Source organism: Phyllobates terribilis, unplaced genomic scaffold (assembly GCF_046119375.1).
Source record: "Phyllobates terribilis strain yellow unplaced genomic scaffold, ASM4611937v1 Scaffold_9__5_contigs__length_417890890, whole genome shotgun sequence".
Lineage (NCBI taxonomy): Eukaryota > Metazoa > Chordata > Amphibia > Anura > Dendrobatidae > Phyllobates > Phyllobates terribilis.
The window spans coordinates 301,045,391-301,064,013 of record NW_027362769.1 but is presented as its reverse complement, the minus strand read 5'-3'; the positions used below and the strand labels follow the sequence as shown (position 1 = coordinate 301,064,013).

The window sequence follows — 18,623 nt, the reverse complement described above, 5'->3', positions numbered from 1 at the left end:
CAGCTCAAGGTTTTATTTTCTGCCCAAGCAATGAATTCTTCAAACATGAAAGTTTAAATCTTCTACCATTCAAGAAGGCTGCTATCAAACTTTGCTTAGAGAGTCAGATACGTAAGGAGGAGGCATTTCAAAATAGTAAAATAAAATCCACTGGTTTTACTTTTTTCATGCTTGATTCCATCTTTCTTCCTCTTTAGCACTTATAGCAGATTCTTACTCCCACTATTGCACTATCACAGAGACTTAGCAAAGGCCAATTTGATGTTGTCCCACTATGAGGATAGAAAGCTTCATACTGAGAAGATGAAAAGAAGGCACTGCTGAGATTTGAACTCAGGATCTCCTGTTTACTAGGCAGGCGCTTTAACCAACTAAGCCACAGCACCACAAGCTGGTGAGAACGGGAAAGCCATGGAAGATTTAGTCACTAATCGATAATTTCAAGTGGTTAATTGAGCAAAACAACATTGAGCTTCAGTTCCATTCCACGCACAGCAGAAGCATTGAATAAGATGTCGCTCTCAGTCATGGCAATTAAGAAACCGAGTATTTTTTGAAGAGCATTCTCAAAAAGGACCATGACAAATTTGCAGAATGCGACAGAAGCTGTATCGAGAACAAGGGCTTGGGATTTGAAGTTCCATAATTAAATGATCCATCTTTTATCACAGCTGGAAATTGGGACTTGTTTTGCTTCCCAGTCATGAGACAGAATAGACAGATTGAAAGAATGCCACTGCAGTGCCAAAAGTAGAAACAATTAGGAATGATTGATAAGTTGCTATTAAAACCCTTTGCACTGGTTCATTTCTGATAAGGTTTGTCCTAATCTAACTTTAGACAATAGATACTCTAGGAGATGAGATGAGGCCACACTGCCAAAAGTCTTTATACAATTTTCAGCAAAAACACCCTGACAGCTTAAAATCCTCATGAGATCTTACCTCCTAATTTTAACTTGGTCATGTAGACGAGGGGGCCGAGTGGTTAAGGCGATGGACTGCTAATCCATTGTGCTCTGCATGCATGGGTTTGAATCCCATCCTCATCGGTATAATCTGCTTCTTTCACTTTGACAAGATTGGCTTTCATTTTTAGGCAAAATGTTGTATACTTCAAGCATGAAAGTTGATTCTTTTCTCTCTCAAGAAAGCTGCTATAGTACTATCGTCTGGTTTCTACATGTTCATGCAGGCAAGTTGGCTGCATAGTTAAGATGATACATTAACAATGCAGTTAAGAGATTGAGCTATGCATGCATGGCTTTGAATTCAATCTGTCCTATTTCTTTTCTGATTCTTTTAAGTTTCCAGCTCAAGGTTTTATTTTCTGCCCAAGCAATGAATTCTTCAAACATGAAAGTTTAAATCTTCTACCATTCAAGAAGGCTGCTATCAAATTTTGCTTAGAGAGTCAGATACGTAAGGAGGAGGCATTTCAAAATAGTAAAATAAAATCCACTGGTTTTACTTTTTTCATGCTTGATTCCATCTTTCTTCCTCTTTAGCACTTATAGCAGATTCTTACTCCCACTATTGCACTATCACAGAGACTTAGCAAAGGCCAATTTGATGTTGTCCCACTATGAGGATAGAAAGCTTCATACTGAGAAAAATGAAAAGAAGGCACTGCTGAGATTTGAACTCAGGATCTCCTGTTTACTAGACAGGCGCTTTAACCAACTAAGCCACAGCACCACAAGCTGGTGAGGACGGGAAAGCCAGGGAACATTTAGTCACTAATCGATAATTTCAAGTGGTTAATTGAGCAAAACAACATTGAGCTTCAGTTCCATTCCACGCACAGCAGAAGCATTGAATAAGATGTCGCTCTCAGTCATGGCAATTAAGAAACCGAGTATTTTTTGAAGAGCATTCTCGAAAAGGACCATGACAAATTTGCAGAATGTGACAGAAGCTGTATCGAGAACAAGGGCTTGGGATTTGAAGTTCCATAATTAAATGATCCATCTTTTATCACAGCTGGAAATTGGGACTTGTTTTGCTTCCCAGTCATGAGACAGAATAGACAGATTGAAAGAATGCCGCTGCAGTGCTAAAAGTAGAAACAATTAGGAATGATTGATAAGTTGCTATTAAAACCCTTTGCACTGGTTCATTTCTGATAAGGTTTGTCCTAATCTAACTTTAGACAATAGATACTCTAGGAGATGAGATGAGGCCACACTGCCAAAAGCCTTTATACAATCTTCAGCAAAAACACCCTGACAGCTTAAAATCCTCATGAGATCTTACCTCCTAATTTAGACTTGGTCATGTAGACGAGGTGGCCGAGTGGTTAAGGCGATGGACTGCTAATCCATTGTGCTCTGCATGCATGGCTTCGAATCCCATCCTCATCGGTATAATCTGCTTCTTTCCATTTGACAAGATTGGCTTTCATTTTAGGCAAAATGGTGTATACTTCAAGCATGAAAGTTGATTCTTTTCTCTTTCAAGAAAGCTGCTATAGTACTATCGTCTGGTTTCTACATGTTCATGCAGGCAAGTTGGCTGCGTAGTTAAGATGATACATTAACAATGCAGTTAAGAGATTGAGCTATGCATGCATGGCTTTGAATTCAATCTGTCCTATTTCTTTTCTGATTCTTTTAAGTTTCCAGCTCAAGGTTTTATTTTCTGCCCAAGCAATGAATTCTTCAAACATGAAAGTTTAAATCTTCTACCATTCAAGAAGGCTGCTATCAAACTTTGCTTAGAGAGTCAGATACGTAAGGAGGAGGCATTTCAAAATAGTAAAATAAAATCCACTGGTTTTACTTTTTTCATGCTTGATTCCATCTTTCTTCCTCTTTAGCACTTATAGCAGATTCTTACTCCCACTATTGCACTATCACAGAGACTTAGCAAAGGCCAATTTGATGTTGTCCCACTATGAGGATAGAAAGCTTCATACTGAGAAAAATGAAAAGAAGGCACTGCTGAGATTTGAACTCAGGATCTCCTGTTTACTAGACAGGCGCTTTAACCAACTAAGCCACAGCACCACAAGCTGGTGAGGACGGGAAAGCCAGGGAAGATTTAGTCACTAATCGATAATTTCAAGTGGTTAATTGAGCAAAACAACATTGAGCTTTAGTTCCATTCCACGCACAGCAGAAGCATTGAATAAGATGTCGCTCTCAGTCATGGCAATTAAGAAACCGAGTATTTTTTGAAGAGCATTCTCGAAAAGGACCATGACAAATTTGCAGAATGCGACAGAAGCTGTATCGAGAACAAGGGCTTGGGATTTGAAGTTCCATAATTAAATGATCCATCTTTTATCACAGCTGGAAATTGGGACTTGTTTTGCTTCCCAGTCATGAGACAGAATAGACAGATTGAAAGAATGCCACTGCAGTGCCAAAAGTAGAAACAATTAGGAATGATTGATAAGTTGCTATTAAAACCCTTTGCACTGGTTCATTTCTGATAAGGTTTGTCCTAATCTAACTTTAGACAATAGATACTCTAGGAGATGAGATGAGGCCACACTGCCAAAAGCCTTTATACAATCTTCAGCAAAAACACCCTGACAGCTTAAAATCCTCATGAGATCTTACCTCCTAATTTTAACTTGGTCATGTAGACGAGGGGGCCGAGTGGTTAAGGCGATGGACTGCTAATCCATTGTGTTCTGCATGCATGGGTTTGAATCCCATCCTCATCGGTATAATCTGCTTCCTTCACTTTGACAAGATTGGCTTTCATTTTTAGGCAAAATGGTGTATACTTCAAGCATGAAAGTTGATTCTTTTCTCTTTCAAGAAAGCTGCTATAGTACTATCGTCTGGTTTCTACATGTTCATACAGGCAAGTTGGTTGCATAGTTAAGATGATACATTAACAATGCAGTTAAGAGATTGAGCTATGCATGCATGGCTTTGAATTCAATCTGTCCTATTTCTTTTCTGTTTCTTTTAAGTTTCCAGCTCAAGGTTTTATTTTCTGCCCAAGCAATGAATTCTTCAAACATGAAAGTTTAAATCTTCTACCATTCAAGAAGGCTGCTATCAAACTTTGCTTAGAGAGTCAGATACGTAAGGAGGAGGCATTTCAAAATAGTAAAATAAAACCCACTGGTTTTACTTTTTTCATGCTTGATTCCATCTTTCTTCCTCTTTAGCACTTATAGCAGATTCTTACTCCCACTATTGCACTATCACAGAGACTTAGCAAAGGCCAATTTGATGTTGTCCCACTATGAGGATAGAAAGCTTCATACTGAGAAGATGAAAATAAGGCACTGCTGAAATTTGAACTCAGGATCTCCTGTTTACTAGACAGGCGCTTTAACCAACTAAGCCACAGCACCACAAGCTGGTGAGAACGGGAAAGCCAGGGAAGATTTAGTCACTAATCGATAATTTCAAGTGGTTAATTGAGCAAAACAACATTGAGCTTCAGTTCCATTCCACGCACAGCAGAAGCATTGAATAAGATGTCGCTCTCAGTCATGGCAATTAAGAAACCGAGTATTTTTTGAAGAGCATTCTCGAAAAGGACCATGACAAATTTGCAGAATGCGACAGAAGCTGTTTCGAGAACAAGGGCTTGGGATTTGAAGTTCCATAATTAAATGATCCATCTTTTATCACAGCTGGAAATTGGGACTTGTTTTGCTTCCCAGTCATGAGACAGAATAGACAGATTGAAAGAATGCCACTGCAGTGCCAAAAGTAGAAACAATTAGGAATGATTGATAAGTTGCTATTAAAACCCTTTGCACTGGTTCATTTCTGATAAGGTTTGTCCTAATCTAACTTTAGACAATAGATACTCTAGGAGATGAGATGAGGCCACTCTGCCAAAAGCCTTTATACAATCTTCAGCAAAAACACCCTGACAGCTTAAAATCCTCATGAGATCTTACCTCCTAATTTTAACTTGGTCATGTAGACGAGGGGGCTGAGTGGTTAAGGCGATGGACTGCTAATCCATTGTGCTCTGCATGCATGGGTTTGAATCCCATTCTCGTCGGTATTATCTGCTTCTTTCCCTTTGACAAGATTGGTTTTCATATTTAGTCAAAATGGTGTATACTTCAAGCATGAAAGTTGATTCTTTTCTCTTTCAAGAAAGCTGCTATAGTCCTATCGTCTGGTTTCTACATGTTCATGCAGGCAAGTTGGCTGTGTAGTTAAGATGATACATTAACAATGCAGTTAAGAGATTGAGCTATGCATGCATGGCTTTGAATTCAATCTGTCCTATTTCTTTTCTGATTCTTTTAAGTTTCCAGCTCAAGGTTTTATTTTCTGCCCAAGCAATGAATTCTTCAAACATGAAAGTTTAAATCTTCTACCATTCAAGAAGGCTGCTATCAAACTTTGCTTAGAGAGTCAGATACGTAAGGAGGAGGCATTTCAAAATAGTAAAATAAAATCCACTGGTTTTACTTTTTTCATGCTTGATTCCATCTTTCTTCCTCTTTAGCACTTATAGCAGATTCTTACTCCCACTATTGCACTATCACAGAGACTTAGCAAAGGCCAATTTGATGTTGTCCCACTATGAGGATAGAAAGCTTCATACTGAGAAGATGAAAATAAGGCACTGCTGAAATTTGAACTCAGGATCTCCTGTTTACTAGACAGGCGCTTTAACCAACTAAGCCACAGCACCACAAGCTGGTGAGGACAGTAAAGCCAGGGAAGATTTAGTCACTAATCGATAATTTCAAGTGGTTAATTGAGCAAAACAACATTGAGCTTCAGTTCCATTCCACGCACAGCAGAAGCATTGAATAAGATGTCGCTCTCAGTCATGGCAATTAAGAAACCGAGTATTTTTTGAAGAGCATTCTCGAAAAGGACCATGACAAATTTGCAGAATGCGACAGAAGCTGTATCGAGAACAAGGGCTTGGGATTTGAAGTTCCATAATTAAATGATCCATCTTTTATCACAGCTGGAAATTGGGACTTGTTTTGCTTCCCAGTCATGAGACAGAATAGACAGATTGAAAGAATGCCACTGCAGTGCCAAAAGTAGAAACAATTAGGAATGATTGATAAGTTGCTATTAAAACCCTTTGCACTGGTTCATTTCTGATAAGGTTTGTCCTAATCTAACTTTAGACAATAGATACTCTAGGAGATGAGATGAGGCCACACTGCCAAAAGTCTTTATACAATCTTCAGCAAAAACACCCTGACAGCTTAAAATCCTCATGAGATCTTACCTCCTAATTTTAACTTGGTCATGTAGACGAGGTGGCCGAGTGGTTAAGGTGATGGACTGCTAATCCATTGTGCTCTGCATGCATGGGTTCGAATCCCATCCTCGTCGGTATAATCTGCTTCTTTCAATTTGACAAGATTGGCTTTCATTTTACGCAAAAGGTGTATACTTCAAGCATGAAAGTTGATTCTTTTCTCTTTCAAGAAAGCTGCTATAGTACTATCGTCTGGTTTCTACATGTTCATGCAGGCAAGTTGGCTGCGTAGTTAAGATGATACATTAACAATGCAGTTAAGAGATTGAGCTATGCATGCATGGCTTTGAATTCAATCTGTCCTCTTTCTTTTCTGATTTTTTTAAGTTTCCAGCTCAAGGTTTTATTTTCTGCCCAAGCAATGAATTCTTCAAACATGAAAGTTTAAATCTTCTACCATTCAAGAAGGCTGCTATCAAACTTTGCTTAGAGAGTCAGATACGTAAGGAGGAGGCATTTCAAAATAGTAAAATAAAATCCACTGGTTTTACTTTTTTCATGCTTGATTCCATCTTTCTTCCTCTTTAGCACTTATAGCAGATTTTTACTCCCACTATTGCACTATCACAGAGACTTAGCAAAGGCCAATTTGATGTTGTCCCACTATGAGGATAGAAAGCTTCATACTGAGAAGATGAAAAGAAGGCACTGCTGAGATTTGAACTCAGGATCTCCTGTTTACTAGGCAGGCGCTTTAACCAACTAAGCCACAGCACCACAAGCTGGTGAGAACGGGAAAGCCATGGAAGATTTAGTCACTAATCGATAATTTCAAGTGGTTAATTGAGCAAAACAACATTGAGCTTCAGTTCCATTCCACGCACAGCAGAAGCATTGAATAAGATGTCGCTCTCAGTCATGGCAATTAAGAAACCGAGTATTTTTTGAAGAGCATTCTCAAAAAGGACCATGACAAATTTGCAGAATGCGACAGAAGCTGTATCGAGAACAAGGGCTTGGGATTTGAAGTTCCATAATTAAATGATCCATCTTTTATCACAGCTGGAAATTGGGACTTGTTTTGCTTCCCAGTCATGAGACAGAATAGACAGATTGAAAGAATGCCACTGCAGTGCCAAAAGTAGAAACAATTAGGAATGATTGATAAGTTGCTATTAAAACCCTTTGCACTGGTTCATTTCTGATAAGGTTTGTCCTAATCTAACTTTAGACAATAGATACTCTAGGAGATGAGATGAGGCCACACTGCCAAAAGTCTTTATACAATTTTCAGCAAAAACACCCTGACAGCTTAAAATCCTCATGAGATCTTACCTCCTAATTTTAACTTGGTCATGTAGACGAGGGGGCCGAGTGGTTAAGGCGATGGACTGCTAATCCATTGTGCTCTGCATGCATGGGTTTGAATCCCATCCTCATCGGTATAATCTGCTTCTTTCACTTTGACAAGATTGGCTTTCATTTTTAGGCAAAATGTTGTATACTTCAAGCATGAAAGTTGATTCTTTTCTCTTTCAAGAAAGCTGCTATAGTACTATCGTCTGGTTTCTACATGTTCATGCAGGCAAGTTGGCTGCATAGTTAAGATGATACATTAACAATGCAGTTAAGAGATTGAGCTATGCATGCATGGCTTTGAATTCAATCTGTCCTATTTCTTTTCTGATTCTTTTAAGTTTCCAGCTCAAGGTTTTATTTTCTGCCCAAGCAATGAATTCTTCAAACATGAAAGTTTAAATCTTCTACCATTCAAGAAGGCTGCTATCAAACTTTGCTTAGAGAGTCAGATACGTAAGGAGGAGGCATTTCAAAATAGTAAAATAAAATCCACTGGTTTTACTTTTTTCATGCTTGATTCCATCTTTCTTCCTCTTTAGCACTTATAGCAGATTCTTACTCCCACTATTGCACTATCACAGAGACTTAGCAAAGGCCAATTTGATGTTGTCCCACTATGAGGATAGAAAGCTTCATACTGAGAAAAATGAAAAGAAGGCACTGCTGAGATTTGAACTCAGGATCTCCTGTTTACTAGACAGGCGCTTTAACCAACTAAGCCACAGCACCACAAGCTGGTGAGGACGGGAAAGCCAGGGAAGATTTAGTCACTAATCGATAATTTCAAGTGGTTAATTGAGCAAAACAACATTGAGCTTTAGTTCCATTCCACGCACAGCAGAAGCATTGAATAAGATGTCGCTCTCAGTCATGGCAATTAAGAAACCGAGTATTTTTTGAAGAGCATTCTCGAAAAGGACCATGACAAATTTGCAGAATGCGACAGAAGCTGTATCGAGAACAAGGGCTTGGGATTTGAAGTTCCATAATTAAATGATCCATCTTTTATCACAGCTGGAAATTGGGACTTGTTTTGCTTCCCAGTCATGAGACAGAATAGACAGATTGAAAGAATGCCACTGCAGTGCCAAAAGTAGAAACAATTAGGAATGATTGATAAGTTGCTATTAAAACCCTTTGCACTGGTTCATTTCTGATAAGGTTTGTCCTAATCTAACTTTAGACAATAGATACTCTAGGAGATGAGATGAGGCCACACTGCCAAAAGCCTTTATACAATCTTCAGCAAAAACACCCTGACAGCTTAAAATCCTCATGAGATCTTACCTCCTAATTTTAACTTGGTCATGTAGACGAGGGGGCCGAGTGGTTAAGGCGATGGACTGCTAATCCATTGTGTTCTGCATGCATGGGTTTGAATCCCATCCTCATCGGTATAATCTGCTTCCTTCACTTTGACAAGATTGGCTTTCATTTTTAGGCAAAATGGTGTATACTTCAAGCATGAAAGTTGATTCTTTTCTCTTTCAAGAAAGCTGCTATAGTACTATCGTCTGGTTTCTACATGTTCATACAGGCAAGTTGGTTGCATAGTTAAGATGATACATTAACAATGCAGTTAAGAGATTGAGCTATGCATGCATGGCTTTGAATTCAATCTGTCCTATTTCTTTTCTGTTTCTTTTAAGTTTCCAGCTCAAGGTTTTATTTTCTGCCCAAGCAATGAATTCTTCAAACATGAAAGTTTAAATCTTCTACCATTCAAGAAGGCTGCTATCAAACTTTGCTTAGAGAGTCAGATACGTAAGGAGGAGGCATTTCAAAATAGTAAAATAAAACCCACTGGTTTTACTTTTTTCATGCTTGATTCCATCTTTCTTCCTCTTTAGCACTTATAGCAGATTCTTACTCCCACTATTGCACTATCACAGAGACTTAGCAAAGGCCAATTTGATGTTGTCCCACTATGAGGATAGAAAGCTTCATACTGAGAAGATGAAAATAAGGCACTGCTGAAATTTGAACTCAGGATCTCCTGTTTACTAGACAGGCGCTTTAACCAACTAAGCCACAGCACCACAAGCTGGTGAGAACGGGAAAGCCAGGGAAGATTTAGTCACTAATCGATAATTTCAAGTGGTTAATTGAGCAAAACAACATTGAGCTTCAGTTCCATTCCACGCACAGCAGAAGCATTGAATAAGATGTCGCTCTCAGTCATGGCAATTAAGAAACCGAGTATTTTTTGAAGAGCATTCTCGAAAAGGACCATGACAAATTTGCAGAATGCGACAGAAGCTGTTTCGAGAACAAGGGCTTGGGATTTGAAGTTCCATAATTAAATGATCCATCTTTTATCACAGCTGGAAATTGGGACTTGTTTTGCTTCCCAGTCATGAGACAGAATAGACAGATTGAAAGAATGCCACTGCAGTGCCAAAAGTAGAAACAATTAGGAATGATTGATAAGTTGCTATTAAAACCCTTTGCACTGGTTCATTTCTGATAAGGTTTGTCCTAATCTAACTTTAGACAATAGATACTCTAGGAGATGAGATGAGGCCACTCTGCCAAAAGCCTTTATACAATCTTCAGCAAAAACACCCTGACAGCTTAAAATCCTCATGAGATCTTACCTCCTAATTTTAACTTGGTCATGTAGACGAGGGGGCTGAGTGGTTAAGGCGATGGACTGCTAATCCATTGTGCTCTGCATGCATGGGTTTGAATCCCATTCTCGTCGGTATTATCTGCTTCTTTCCCTTTGACAAGATTGGTTTTCATATTTAGTCAAAATGGTGTATACTTCAAGCATGAAAGTTGATTCTTTTCTCTTTCAAGAAAGCTGCTATAGTCCTATCGTCTGGTTTCTACATGTTCATGCAGGCAAGTTGGCTGTGTAGTTAAGATGATACATTAACAATGCAGTTAAGAGATTGAGCTATGCATGCATGGCTTTGAATTCAATCTGTCCTATTTCTTTTCTGATTCTTTTAAGTTTCCAGCTCAAGGTTTTATTTTCTGCCCAAGCAATGAATTCTTCAAACATGAAAGTTTAAATCTTCTACCATTCAAGAAGGCTGCTATCAAACTTTGCTTAGAGAGTCAGATACGTAAGGAGGAGGCATTTCAAAATAGTAAAATAAAATCCACTGGTTTTACTTTTTTCATGCTTGATTCCATCTTTCTTCCTCTTTAGCACTTATAGCAGATTCTTACTCCCACTATTGCACTATCACAGAGACTTAGCAAAGGCCAATTTGATGTTGTCCCACTATGAGGATAGAAAGCTTCATACTGAGAAGATGAAAAGAAGGCACTGCTGAGATTTGAACTCAGGATCTCCTGTTTACTAGGCAGGCGCTTTAACCAACTAAGCCACAGCACCACAAGCTGGTGAGAACGGGAAAGCCATGGAAGATTTAGTCACTAATCGATAATTTCAAGTGGTTAATTGAGCAAAACAACATTGAGCTTCAGTTCCATTCCACGCACAGCAGAAGCATTGAATAAGATGTCGCTCTCAGTCATGGCAATTAAGAAACCGAGTATTTTTTGAAGAGCATTCTCAAAAAGGACCATGACAAATTTGCAGAATGCGACAGAAGCTGTATCGAGAACAAGGGCTTGGGATTTGAAGTTCCATAATTAAATGATCCATCTTTTATCACAGCTGGAAATTGGGACTTGTTTTGCTTCCCAGTCATGAGACAGAATAGACAGATTGAAAGAATGCCACTGCAGTGCCAAAAGTAGAAACAATTAGGAATGATTGATAAGTTGCTATTAAAACCCTTTGCACTGGTTCATTTCTGATAAGGTTTGTCCTAATCTAACTTTAGACAATAGATACTCTAGGAGATGAGATGAGGCCACACTGCCAAAAGTCTTTATACAATTTTCAGCAAAAACACCCTGACAGCTTAAAATCCTCATGAGATCTTACCTCCTAATTTTAACTTGGTCATGTAGACGAGGGGGCCGAGTGGTTAAGGCGATGGACTGCTAATCCATTGTGCTCTGCATGCATGGCTTCGAATCCCATCCTCATCGGTATAATCTGCTTCTTTCACTTTGACAAGATTGGCTTTCATTTTTAGGCAAAATGTTGTATACTTCAAGCATGAAAGTTGATTCTTTTCTCTTTCAAGAAAGCTGCTATAGTACTATCGTCTGGTTTCTACATGTTCATGCAGGCAAGTTGGTTGCATAGTTAAGATGATACATTAACAATGCAGTTAAGAGATTGAGCTATGCATGCATGGCTTTGAATTCAATCTGTCCTATTTCTTTTCTGATTCTTTTAAGTTTCCAGCTCAAGGTTTTATTTTCTGCCCAAGCAATGAATTCTTCAAACATGAAAGTTTAAATCTTCTACCATTCAAGAAAGCTGCTATCAAACTTTGCTTAGAGAGTCAGATACGTAAGGAGGAGGCATTTCAAAATAGTAAAATAAAATCCACTGGTTTTACTTTTTTCATGCTTGATTCCATCTTTCTTCCTCTTTAGCACTTATAGCAGATTCTTACTCCCACTATTGCACTATCACAGAGACTTAGCAAAGGCCAATTTGATGTTGTCCCACTATGAGGATAGAAAGCTTCATACTGAGAAAATGAAAAGAAGGCACTGCTGAGATCTGAACTCAGGATCTCCTGTTTACTAGACAGGCGCTTTAACCAACTAAGCCACAGCACCACAAGCTGGTGAGGATGGGAAAGTCAGGGAAGATTTAGTCACTAATCGATAATTTCAAGTGGTTAATTGAGCAAAACAACATTGAGCTTCAGTTCCATTCCACGCACAGCAGAAGCATTGAATAAGATGTCGCTCTCAGTCATGGCAATTAAGAAACCGAGTATTTTTTGAAGAGCATTCTCGAAAAGGACCATGACAAATTTGCAGAATGCGACAGAAGCTGTATCGAGAACAAGGGCTTGGGATTTGAAGTTCCATAATTAAATGATCCATCTTTTATCACAGCTGGAAATTGGGACTTGTTTTGCTTCCCAGTCATGAGACAGAATAGACAGATTGAAAGAATGCCGCTGCAGTGCCAAAAGTAGAAACAATTAGGAATGATTGATAAGTTGCTATTAAAACCCTTTGCACTGGTTCATTTCTGATAAAGTTTGTCCTAATCTAACTTCAGACAATAGATACTCTAGGAGATGAGATGAGGCCACACTGCCAAAAGCCTTTATACAATCTTCAGCAAAAACACCCTGACAGCTTAAAATCCTCATGAGATCTTGCCTCCTAATTTAGACTTGGTCATGTAGACGAGGTGGCCGAGTGGTTAAGGCGATGGACTGCTAATCCATTGTGCTCTGCATGCATGGCTTCGAATCCCATCCTCATCTTTATAATCTGCTTCTTTCCATTTGACAAGATTGGCTTTCATTTTAGGCAAAATGGTGTATACTTCAAGCATGAAAGTTGATTCTTTTCTCTTTCAAGAAAGCTGCTATAGTACTATCGTCTGGTTTCTACATGTTCATGCAGGCAAGTTGGCTGCGTAGTTAAGATGATACATTAACAATGCAGTTAAGAGATTGAGCTATGCATGCATGGCTTTGAATTCAATCTGTCCTATTTCTTTTCTGATTCTTTTAAGTTTCCAGCTCAAGGTTTTATTTTCTGCCCAAGCAATGAATTCTTCAAACATGAAAGTTTAAATCTTCTACCATTCAAGAAGGCTGCTATCAAACTTTGCTTAGAGAGTCAGATACGTAAGGAGGAGGCATTTCAAAATAGTAAAATAAAATCCACTGGTTTTACTTTTTTCATGCTTGATTCCATCTTTCTTCCTCTTTATCACTTATAGCAGATTCTTACTCCCACTATTGCACTATCACAGAGACTTAGCAAAGGCCAATTTGATGCTGTCCCACTATGAGGATAGAAAGCTTCATACTGAGAAGATGAAAAGAAAGCACTGCTGAGATTTGAACTCAGGATCTCCTGTTTACTAGACAGGCGCTTTAACCAACTAAGCCACAGGACCACAAGCTGGTGAGGACGGGAAAGCCAGGGAAGATTTAGTCACTAATCGATAATTTCAAGTGGTTAATTGAGCAAAACAACATTGAGCTTCAGTTCCATTCCACGCACAGCAGAAGCAATGAATAAGATGTCGCTCTCAGTCATGGCAATTAAGAAACCGAGTATTTTTTGAAGAGCATTCTCGAAAAGGACCATGACAAATTTGCAGAATGCGACAGAAGCTGTATCGAGAACAAGGGCTTGGGATTTGAAGTTCCATAATTAAATGATCCATCTTTTATCACAGCTGGAAATTGGGACTTGTTTTGCTTCCCAGTCATGAGACAGAATAGACAGATTGAAAGAATGCCACTGCAGTTCCAAAAGTAGAAACAATTAGGAATGACTGATAAGTTGCTATTAAAACCTTTTGCACTGGTTCATTTCTGATAAGGTTTGTCCTAATCTAACTTTAGACAATAGATACTCTAGGAGATGAGATGAGGCCACACTGCCAAAAGCCTTTATACAATCTTCAGCAAAAACACCCTGACAGCTTAAAATCCTCATGAGATCTTACCTCCTAATTTTAACTTGGTCATGTAGACGAGGTGGCCGAGTGGTTAAGGCGATGGACTGCTAATCCATTGTGCTCTGCATGCATGGGTTTGAATCCCATCCTCATCGGTATAATCTGCTTCTTTCACTTTGACAAGAATGGCTTTCATTTTTAGGCAAAATGGTGTATACTTCAAACATGAAAGTTGATTCTTTTCTCTTTCAAGAAAGCTGCTATAGTACTATCGTCTGGTTTCTACATGTTCATGCAGGCAAGTTGGCTGCATAGTTAAGATGATACATTAACAATGCAGTTAAGAGATTGAGCTATGCATGCATGGCTTTGAATTCAATCTGTCCTATTTCTTTTCTGATTCTTTTAAGTTTCCAGCTCAAGGTTTTATTTTCTGCCCAAGCAATGAATTCTTCAAACATGAAAGTTTAAATCTTCTACCATTCAAGAAGGCTGCTATCAAACTTTGCTTAGAGAGTCAGATACGTAAGGAGGAGGCATTTCAAAATAGTAAAATAAAATCCACTGGTTTTACTTTTTTCATGCTTGATTCCATCTTTCTTCCTCTTTAGCACTTATAGCAGATTCTTACTCCCACTATTGCACTATCACAGAGACTTAGCAAAGGCCAATTTGATGTTGTCCCACTATGAGGATAGAAAGCTTCATACTGAGAAAATGAAAAGAAGGCACTGCTGAGATCTGAACTCAGGAACTCCTGTTTACTAGACAGGCGCTTTAACCAACTAAGCCACAGCACCACAAGCTGGTGAGGATGGGAAAGCCAGGGAAGATTTAGTCACTAATCGATAATTTCAAGTGGTTAATTGAGCAAAACAACATTGAGCTTCAGTTCCATTCCACGCACAGCAGAAGCATTGAATAAGATGTCGCTCTCAGTCATGGCAATTAAGAAACCGAGTATTTTTTGAAGAGCATTCTCGAAAAGGACCATGACAAATTTGCAGAATGCGACAGAAGCTGTATCGAGAACAAGGGCTTGGGATTTGAAGTTCCATAATTAAATGATCCATCTTTTATCACAGCTGGAAATTGGGACTTGTTTTGCTTCCCAGTCATGAGACAGAATAGACAGATTGAAAGAATGCCGCTGCAGTGCCAAAAGTAGAAACAATTAGGAATGATTGATAAGTTGCTATTAAAACCCTTTGCACTGGTTCATTTCTGATAAAGTTTGTCCTAATCTAACTTCAGACAATAGATACTCTAGGAGATGAGATGAGGCCACACTGCCAAAAGCCTTTATACAATCTTCAGCAAAAACACCCTGACAGCTTAAAATCCTCATGAGATCTTACCTCCTAATTTAGACTTGGTCATGTAGACGAGGTGGCCGAGTGGTTAAGGCGATGGACTGCTAATCCATTGTGCTCTGCATGCATGGCTTCGAATCCCATCCTCATCGGTATAATCTGCTTCTTTCCATTTGACAAGATTGGCTTTCATTTTAGGCAAAATGGTGTATACTTCAAGCATGAAAGTTGATTCTTTTCTCTTTCAAGAAAGCTGCTATAGTACTATCGTCTGGTTTCTACATGTTCATGCAGGCAAGTTGGCTGCGTAGTTAAGATGATACATTAACAATGCAGTTAAGAGATTGAGCTATGCATGCATGGCTTTGAATTCAATCTGTCCTATTTCTTTTCTGATTCTTTTAAGTTTCCAGCTCAAGGTTTTATTTTCTGCCCAAGCAATGAATTCTTCAAACATGAAAGTTTAAATCTTCTACCATTCAAGAAGGCTGCTATCAAACTTTGCTTAGAGAGTCAGATACGTAAGGAGGAGGCATTTCAAAATAGTAAAATAAAATACACTGGTTTTACTTTTTTCATGCTTGATTCCATCTTTCTTCCTCTTTAGCACTTATAGCAGATTCTTACTCCCACTATTGCACTATCACAGAGACTTAGCAAAGGCCAATTTGATGTTGTCCCACTATGAGGATAGAAAGCTTCATACTGAGAAAAATGAAAAGAAGGCACTGCTGAGATTTGAACTCAGGATCTCCTGTTTACTAGACAGGCGCTTTAACCAACTAAGCCACAGCACCACAAGCTGGTGAGGACGGGAAAGCCAGGGAAGATTTAGTCACTAATCGATAATTTCAAGTGGTTAATTGAGCAAAACAACATTGAGCTTCAGTTCCATTCCACGCACAGCAGAAGCATTGAATAAGATGTCGCTCTCAGTCATGGCAATTAAGAAACCGAGTATTTTTTGAAGAGCATTCTCGAAAAGGACCATGACAAATTTGCAGAATGCGACAGAAGCTGTATCGAGAACAAGGGCTTGGGATTTGAAGTTCCATAATTAAATGATCCATTTTTTATCACAGCTGGAAATTGGGACTTGTTTTGCTTCCCAGTCATGAGACAGAATAGACAGATTGAAAGAATGCCACTGCAGTGCCAAAAGTAGAAACAATTAGGAATGATTGATAAGTTGCTATTAAAACCCTTTGCACTGGTTCATTTCTGATAAGGTTTGTCCTAATCTAACTTTAGACAATAGATACTCTAGGAGATGAGATGAGGCCACACTGCCAAAAGCCTTTATACAATCTTCAGCAAAAACACCCTGACAGCTTAAAATCCTCATGAGATCTTACCTCCTAATTTTAACTTGGTCATGTAGACGAGGGGGCCGAGTGGTTAAGGCGATGGACTGCTAATCCATTGTGCTCTGCATGCATGGGTTCGAATCCCATCCTCATTGGTATAATCTGCTTCTTTCCATTTGACAAGATTGGCTTTCATTTTTAGCCAAAATGGTGCTTACTTCAAGCATGAAAGTTGATTCTTTTCTCTTTCAAGAAAGCTGCTATAGTACTATCGTCTGGTTTCTACATGTTCATGCAGGCAAGTTGGCTGCGTAGTTAAGATGATACATTAACAATGCAGTTAAGAGATTGAGCTATGCATTCATGGTTTTGAATTCAATCTGTCCTATTTCTTTTCTGATTCTTTTAAGTTTCCAGCTCAAGGTTTTATTTTCTGCCCAAGCAATGAATTCTTCAAACATGAAAGTTTAAATCTTCTACCATTCAAGAAGGCTGCTATCAAACTTTGCTTAGAGAGTCAGATACGTAAGGAGGAGGCATTTCAAAATAGTAAAATAAAATCCACTGGTTTTACTTTTTTCATGCTTGATTCCATCTTTCTTCCTCTTTAGCACTTATAGCAGATTCTTACTCCCACTATTGCACTATCACAGAGACTTAGCAAAGGCCAATTTGATGTTGTCCCACTATGAGGATAGAAAGCTTCATACTGAGAAGATGAAAAGAAGGCACTGCTGAGATATGAACTCAGGATCTCCTGTTTACTAGACAGGCGCTTTAACCAACTAAGCCACAGCACCACAAGCTGGTGAGGACGGGAAAGCCAGGGAAGATTTAGTCACTAATCGATAATTTCAAGTGGTTAATTGAGCAAAACAACATTGAGCTTCAGTTCCATTCCACGCACAGCAGAAGCATTGAATAAGATGTCGCTCTCAGTCATGGCAATTAAGAAACCGAGTATTTTTTGAAGAGCATTCTCGAAAAGGACCATGACAAATTTGCAGAATGCGACAGAAGCTGTATCGAGAACAAGGGCTTGGGATTTGAAGTTCCATAATTAAATGATCCATCTTTTATCACAGCTGGAAATTGGGACTTGCTTTGCTTCCCAGTCATGAGACAGAATAGACAGATTGAATGAATGCCGCTGCAGTGCCAAAAGTAGAAACAATTAGGAATGATTGATAAGTTGCTATTAAAACCCTTTGCACTGGTTCATTTCTGATAAGGTTTGTCCTAATCTAACTTTAGACAATAGATACTCTAGGAGATGAGATGAGGCCACACTGCCGAAAGCCTTTATACAATCTTCAGCAAAAACACCCTGACAGCTTAAAATCCTCATGAGATCTTACCTCCTAATTTTAACTTGATCATGTAGACGAGGGGGCCGAGTGGTTAAGGCGATGGACTGCTAATCCATTGTGCTCTGCATGCATGGGTTTGAATCCCATCCTCATCGGTATAATCTGCTTCTTTCACTTTGACAAGATTGGCTTTCATTTTTACGCAAAATGTTGTATACTTCAAGCATGAAAGTTGATTCTTTTCTCTTTCAAGAAAGCTGCTATAGTACAATCGTCTGGTTTCTACATGTTCATGCAGGCAAGTTGGCTGCATAGTTAAGATGATACATTAACAATGCAGTTAAGAGATTGAGCTATGCATGCATGGTTTTGAATTCAATCTGTCCTATTTCTTTTCTGATTCTTTTAAGTTTCCAGCTCAAGGTTTTATTTTCTGCCCAAGCAATGAATTCTTCAAACATGAAAGTTTAAATCTTCTACCATTCAAGAAGGCTGCTATCAAACTTTGCTTAGAGAGTCAGATACGTAAGGAGGAGGCATTTCAAAATAGTAAAATAAAATCCACTGGTTTTACTTTTTTCATGCTTGATTCCATCTTTCTTCCTCTTTAGCACTTATAGCAGATTCTTACTCCCACTATTGCACTATCACAGAGACTTAGCAAAGGCCAATTTAATGTTGTCCCACTATGAGGATAG

At 38.8% G+C, this 18,623-nt stretch overlaps 19 non-coding genes across 19 annotated transcripts; 5 read left to right on the top strand and 14 right to left on the bottom strand.

Moving 5' to 3' along the window:
* Nucleotides 1-312: 312 nt before the first annotated feature.
* TRNAT-AGU (transfer RNA threonine (anticodon AGU)) lies at nucleotides 313-386 on the bottom strand. Its single transcript has one exon. It is a non-coding gene; the product is annotated as a tRNA-Thr (tRNA).
* A 1,237-nt stretch (nucleotides 387-1,623) lies between these two features.
* Nucleotides 1,624-1,697, bottom strand: TRNAT-AGU (transfer RNA threonine (anticodon AGU)). Its single transcript has one exon. It is a non-coding gene; the product is annotated as a tRNA-Thr (tRNA).
* A 583-nt stretch (nucleotides 1,698-2,280) lies between these two features.
* Nucleotides 2,281-2,362, top strand: TRNAS-GCU (transfer RNA serine (anticodon GCU)). Its single transcript has one exon. It is a non-coding gene; the product is annotated as a tRNA-Ser (tRNA).
* A 571-nt stretch (nucleotides 2,363-2,933) lies between these two features.
* On the bottom strand, nucleotides 2,934-3,007 carry TRNAT-AGU (transfer RNA threonine (anticodon AGU)). Its single transcript has one exon. It is a non-coding gene; the product is annotated as a tRNA-Thr (tRNA).
* Nucleotides 3,008-4,243: 1,236 nt separating this feature from the next.
* TRNAT-AGU (transfer RNA threonine (anticodon AGU)) lies at nucleotides 4,244-4,317 on the bottom strand. Its single transcript has one exon. It is a non-coding gene; the product is annotated as a tRNA-Thr (tRNA).
* Nucleotides 4,318-5,553: 1,236 nt separating this feature from the next.
* Nucleotides 5,554-5,627, bottom strand: TRNAT-AGU (transfer RNA threonine (anticodon AGU)). The gene has a single exon. It is a non-coding gene; the product is annotated as a tRNA-Thr (tRNA).
* A 583-nt stretch (nucleotides 5,628-6,210) lies between these two features.
* Nucleotides 6,211-6,292, top strand: TRNAS-GCU (transfer RNA serine (anticodon GCU)). The gene has a single exon. It is a non-coding gene; the product is annotated as a tRNA-Ser (tRNA).
* A 569-nt stretch (nucleotides 6,293-6,861) lies between these two features.
* On the bottom strand, nucleotides 6,862-6,935 carry TRNAT-AGU (transfer RNA threonine (anticodon AGU)). The gene has a single exon. It is a non-coding gene; the product is annotated as a tRNA-Thr (tRNA).
* Nucleotides 6,936-8,172: 1,237 nt separating this feature from the next.
* Nucleotides 8,173-8,246, bottom strand: TRNAT-AGU (transfer RNA threonine (anticodon AGU)). The gene has a single exon. It is a non-coding gene; the product is annotated as a tRNA-Thr (tRNA).
* Nucleotides 8,247-9,482: 1,236 nt separating this feature from the next.
* On the bottom strand, nucleotides 9,483-9,556 carry TRNAT-AGU (transfer RNA threonine (anticodon AGU)). The gene has a single exon. It is a non-coding gene; the product is annotated as a tRNA-Thr (tRNA).
* Nucleotides 9,557-10,792: 1,236 nt separating this feature from the next.
* Nucleotides 10,793-10,866, bottom strand: TRNAT-AGU (transfer RNA threonine (anticodon AGU)). The gene has a single exon. It is a non-coding gene; the product is annotated as a tRNA-Thr (tRNA).
* A 1,236-nt stretch (nucleotides 10,867-12,102) lies between these two features.
* On the bottom strand, nucleotides 12,103-12,176 carry TRNAT-AGU (transfer RNA threonine (anticodon AGU)). The gene has a single exon. It is a non-coding gene; the product is annotated as a tRNA-Thr (tRNA).
* A 583-nt stretch (nucleotides 12,177-12,759) lies between these two features.
* On the top strand, nucleotides 12,760-12,841 carry TRNAS-GCU (transfer RNA serine (anticodon GCU)). Its single transcript has one exon. It is a non-coding gene; the product is annotated as a tRNA-Ser (tRNA).
* Nucleotides 12,842-13,411: 570 nt separating this feature from the next.
* On the bottom strand, nucleotides 13,412-13,485 carry TRNAT-AGU (transfer RNA threonine (anticodon AGU)). Its single transcript has one exon. It is a non-coding gene; the product is annotated as a tRNA-Thr (tRNA).
* A 583-nt stretch (nucleotides 13,486-14,068) lies between these two features.
* Nucleotides 14,069-14,150, top strand: TRNAS-GCU (transfer RNA serine (anticodon GCU)). Its single transcript has one exon. It is a non-coding gene; the product is annotated as a tRNA-Ser (tRNA).
* A 571-nt stretch (nucleotides 14,151-14,721) lies between these two features.
* TRNAT-AGU (transfer RNA threonine (anticodon AGU)) lies at nucleotides 14,722-14,795 on the bottom strand. Its single transcript has one exon. It is a non-coding gene; the product is annotated as a tRNA-Thr (tRNA).
* Nucleotides 14,796-15,378: 583 nt separating this feature from the next.
* On the top strand, nucleotides 15,379-15,460 carry TRNAS-GCU (transfer RNA serine (anticodon GCU)). The gene has a single exon. It is a non-coding gene; the product is annotated as a tRNA-Ser (tRNA).
* Nucleotides 15,461-16,031: 571 nt separating this feature from the next.
* TRNAT-AGU (transfer RNA threonine (anticodon AGU)) lies at nucleotides 16,032-16,105 on the bottom strand. Its single transcript has one exon. It is a non-coding gene; the product is annotated as a tRNA-Thr (tRNA).
* Nucleotides 16,106-17,341: 1,236 nt separating this feature from the next.
* Nucleotides 17,342-17,415, bottom strand: TRNAT-AGU (transfer RNA threonine (anticodon AGU)). The gene has a single exon. It is a non-coding gene; the product is annotated as a tRNA-Thr (tRNA).
* Between the last annotated feature and the right edge of the window lie 1,208 nt (nucleotides 17,416-18,623).